Genomic DNA, 5,379 nt, shown 5'->3' on the forward strand with positions numbered 1-5,379 from the left:
TACACAGTTAATGGTCTAACGACCTCTTAGATTTCTTTTTTACGAGTCCATGACCTCTAAGATGAACCTATAGCAACAACTAATATAAGAGGACTAAAAGATTAAGTGTATTTTGGTAAAAGTTAGGCTAAAGATGATGTCGGAAGAATATGCTACACGATAAGCTATAACTATATAATTTAGTGAGATGCATAAATGTAACGAAATTATATCTTATATTTTTTTCCTTTAAAAAAATATCAAAAGAAACAAAATCTTTCTCCTCTCCCAATTCCATCCCTCCCCTCTCTATTGGAATTTACATTACATTCTAAAAATTAAAATTTAGAAGTAAATAATCACAACCATAGTTTAACTTATGGGCACTGTCTTCAAATTATATAAAAAAAGAACATGAAAAAAATATTTGCATGTAAAAAAGGAAAATTATTTAAATTACAAAACTCTTAAAAATATCAAAAATAAAAAAATATCAGTCTATATGTTATAGATTAGAGCATATCAATGTGATCCAACGGTGATATTTAAAACATAGTAAAAGAAATTGTATTTATAGGAATCGGTATGAAATGGAATGATTAGTACCGTCATCCTAAGCTTTTTCAATTCTCAAGTTCTAGGAACCACAGAGGATGATGGAAGGGATGGTTCTGAAGCTCCCATCCTTCCATTCCCAATTTCTTCCAATTCATGAACCCTAATCGTTGCATTTCTTGTTTCTCTTCCACCCTTCGTGCTTCCTCTTCTCCTCCTCTCCGCTTTCATAATCCCAGATTTTCCTTTCCCTTCTCAATTTCTGCTTTTGCTTCCACTGCCAAGGAAACCGACAACTTGCATTTCAACTCTCTTTTGCTTGGCCACACAACTCGCCCTGATTTTCCCATCCTCCATCAAGTTCTTGTTTCACATTTTGTTCTCTACTAATTTGGCCGATTTTTATGTTATCCCATTTTTCGTCTGTTTCGTTGTTATCAACACTTCATGTGGTGGTGTTAATGGTTGTATTGCTATCTGCAAGAAGTAAATGGCTCCAAGCTTGTCTACTTAGACAACGCTGCCACTTCTCAGAAACCAATTTCTGTGTTGAATGCTTTGCAGAATTATTATGAGGCTTCCAACTCAAATGTGCATCATGGCATACACTCTTCGAGGTAGATTATTTAGACTTTGGTATGAAATGTGAATGAAAACGATGTCTATCTGATTTGAAACCGTTTGTAAATGTAGTGCGAAAGCAACTGATGAGTATGAGCGGGCAAGGAAGAAAGTTGCGTCCTTTATCAATGCTGGAGATGCTAAAGAGATCGATTTTACCAGGAATGCAACTGAAGCTATCAATCTAGTGGCTTATTCTTGGGGCTTAGTGAATTTGAAATCGGAAGATGAGGTGCGTAGTGTGTTAGGCTTCTACATCGATCTTAGTAGTTTAGCGCAAGTGATTTTCTTCTATATATGTACTATTTAATGCACGTATAAGCATTGACTCTGTGAGACGTGATATTCTCCACGTGGGGTTACATTGAAAATTTAATTCCTCTGGTTGGAAGAAAGTTAGAATTTAGTCCTATGATTAGGGCTACATATGAAATTTTTATGAAATCATAGGGACTACTAATAAAGTTTTATCAAACCATCAAGACTATTAGTTGTCTCTCTCATTTCTAATATGTAAATTTCAATGGGTTTACATTTTGTACTTGTTTGCATTCTTGTTGATTGTCTAAGGTGTAGGCTTTAGTGTTCTCTTTGGGAAGATTCTGATGTCAGATTTAAGTTAATGAAAGTGTTTTACATTCCAACATCATGAAGTTTCATCCATTATCTTTTTAAATAAGTATAGCCACATACTGCTTTAACTTTAAGTTTAAACTGTAACAATCTTTTCTTTCAATGCAGATCATACTTATGGTTGTTGAACTTCATAGTGCCATTATTCCTTGGCAACCTGTAGCTAAAAGGACTGGTGTTGTTCAGAAGTTTGTAAGTTTAGGTGAACATGATGTCCCAAACTTACTAAATTTATCTTTTGGATTATTGTAAAATCTTTACCGATAATGTAAGTTATATTTTTTATTATCAATATAAATATCTTTCCAAACATATGTGGATAATGCTGAAATTTAGTATTTGATTATTTTTTAAGAAGAAATATATGAAATAAAAATATGTGTTGCGAAAATGAAGAATAATGACACCAAACATGTGTCGACATATAAGCCTTTATTAAACAAAAACAGTGTCGTTAAAGCACATTTCTTGACAACAATTTTGTGTAACGAAATATTTACAACGACAATATATTAGTGTCGAGTTATGTTGAAAGGTGACACATTTAAAGCGTCATTATAAGAGTATTAATGACAATATATTGGTGTCGAGTGATAGATAACGGTGACACATTTAAATTGTCAATGTAATAGTATTAATGACAATATATTTGTGTCGAGTGACAGATTACGGTGACACATTTAAAGTGTCAATGTAAGGGTATTAATGACAATATATTTGTGTCAAGGTATAGATAACGGTGACATATTTAAAGCGTCAATATAAGGTTATTAATGACAATAAATTCGTGTCGAGTAATAGATAATAGTGATACATTTAAAACGTCAATCTAAGAGTATTAATGACAATATATTAGTGTCAAGGTATAGATAACGGTGACACATGATTTGCCTCAATATAAGGGTATTGATGACAATATATTGGTGTCGAGTCATAGATAACGATGACATATTTATTGCGTCAAGGTAAAGGTATTAATGACACAATTTTGGTGTCATCTAAGCATATTTAATGACACGTTTTTCAAAGTGTCGTTAAATAGTCTTTCTTGACAGTGGCTTTAATGACGCGAAAATTGTGTCGTTGAAAGTCTTTATGACATAAAACTTGCGTCGTTAAAACCCATATTTGTAGTAGTGCTAGAGTTAAAGGAAATGTTTTCAACAAAAACAAAAAGCTTGTGGTTACCCATCATGTCTCAAATGTACCAGGTACACCATTCTATTTGATATTTAACATTTTTATAATCTATTTCCTTTTTGTGCCATTCAATTTATAAACATTACTCAAATAAAACAAGTAATAGGTGAATATTTCAAATTGAAGTGTTATCATATTACTTCAGTTATCACACTTCTAGTTGGAAGGTGTGCAGCTGAATAAAAATAATAAAGTCCAATGAAAGAAGAACGGAAAGAATTGTTGGACATTTTTCCTTCTTTTGATCTGTGTTCGGTTACTCTTGAAATCTTATAATAATAACTCTATGCACACAGTGGAATTCAGTATGATTTGATTTTTTTCTGCAGCTTCTATTCTTCCAATTGAAGAAATAGTTGGCTTGGCACATCATTTTGAGGCAAAAGTGCTTGTAGATGCGTGCCAGAGTGTTTCACATATGGTTGTTGACGGCCAAGCACTTGATGCTAACTTTCTTGTTGCTTCTTCTCACAAGGTTAGGCTATTTTCTCATTAATTGAATGGGAAGCCTTACATTTGTGCATATGAAGTTAAGGAATAAACATGCTTCAGATGTGTGGGCCTACAGGCATTGGATTCTTGTAAGGAAAGATTGATCTGCTGTCTGCAATGCCTCCATTCTTAGGTATGTCCTTTGAGAAGATAAGTTATGAAAATAAAATTGCATCAATTTGTTTTTAGGAAGTAAGTATCTAATTTTTCATATTTGGTCCTACATGGCTCTAAGTGGTGGAAAGATGATCTCATATGTATTTCTTGACCATTCCACATTTGCACAACCTCCTTCCAGGTTATTAGACTGCATGGGTGCAATTTTGTCCTTTTCTTTTTACTTTAAAATGAAAAATTTTTCAATGTATTTATTTTATATGATGTGGAAAAATTAGAATGTTCAATATATAGGGCTCGAGAATCGCAAGAGAGCTAAATAACTGTCGTTTATTTAATATTATTTGTTTGCTCATTTTTTCTCATAGTAATTGACACTTGATAAATCATCTCTTTGGAGTCATTATGAGATCTAAATAGATGACTTTTTGAATGATGCTAGCATTTTGTGATGTCTATTTTATTCGAACTATTCATTAATTGATGCCCTTTTACATATCATTTTGTCTCTTCTATGTAATCTCTTCCCGTCCAGATGCCTTTTGATATTTGGATTAAAAAATCATTTTGGTGGACAATTTTTTGTCCTTAATTCTACTAATTACTCATTTCCCCCTTCGACAATTGGAGAGGCAATTGGTTTGGGAGCTGCTATTGATTATTTATCTGGGATCGAAATGCAAAAAAATCATAGTTATGAAGTGAGTTAACTGAAATTTGGTATATAATAACCCTTTGTTTGAGAATTTTTGGGCGGTGAAAAAGTTAAAAATGTGTGAAGCAACTAAATCAGGGTATCAATTAAATACCTTCACAATAAGTTAATAATAGAATTTTTTCTTTAATCAAGGAATTTAGGTATTAGTTTTCTATCAACTAGGTTATCTAGAACACTGAAAATTCAGAATGAGATGATAAATATGTTTACTAGTTTTGAGACTTTAGTCTAATGACGAGGAGGTGTTGTCCGCTAACAGGAAGAATTGGCAGATTATCTATATGAAAATTTTTATGTAGTCCCTAATATTCAGATATATGGCCCAGCTCCCACAACACATGTTCAACGTGTTCCACTGTGTTCTTTCAATATTGGAGACATTCATCCAACAAACATTGCAACATTTCTCGATCAACAGGTATGTCCAGGAATTGGTCCCTATGAAATACTTTTGATGTAAGGTTCCAATCCTTGAACAAAATCCTTAAGAGCCAAAGAACCAAAATCAAATAATGATGAAAGTTTAGAACTAAAGTAGAATTTAATTTAATTCCTTTCATTAACCCTTTTCAGTCTTAAGGACTTGGGCTAATATCATTACTGACTTTATAAGTAGAGTGAATCGTTTATTTTCTATAGATTGGATTCTTAAAATATTTTAATGCAGCATGGTGTAGCCATCAAATCAGGACCACTATGCGTAGCCCCTCCATCGAGCTCCCGGTGTCAACTCAAGTGCTTGAGTTAGCCTTTACTTCTACAACAAAAAAGAGGATGTGAACTATTTTATCCAGGCTCTAAACGACACTGTAAGTTTCTTCGGCTATTTCAAGTAGAGAGATCTAGTAATACTGAACTCCTTTGTTTGACAGTTCACAACTTGAAATTAACCTTCTAGACTGAAGGATTATGATATGTTTCTCGCTTTGAAGAAGATCATCTTTGTGTTATCTTCAACATCACATTTACTACTAGATCCGTGTGCACATAGTTTTCTTGTAAGACCATAGATTTCTCATAGATTTTTAGACTTTAGTGTACTTATAAATTATTTGATTAAGCAA

The 5,379-nt window shown here is 32.8% G+C and overlaps 1 pseudogene; it reads left to right on the plus strand.

The window, feature by feature from the left end:
* The first annotated feature begins 598 nt into the window (after positions 1-598).
* LOC103489791 (cysteine desulfurase 1, chloroplastic-like) lies at positions 599-5,151 on the plus strand (annotated as a pseudogene).
* The last annotated feature ends 228 nt before the right edge of the window (positions 5,152-5,379 follow it).

This window comes from Cucumis melo, chromosome 1, assembly GCF_025177605.1.
Source record: "Cucumis melo cultivar AY chromosome 1, USDA_Cmelo_AY_1.0, whole genome shotgun sequence".
NCBI classification, from domain to species: domain Eukaryota; kingdom Viridiplantae; phylum Streptophyta; class Magnoliopsida; order Cucurbitales; family Cucurbitaceae; genus Cucumis; species Cucumis melo.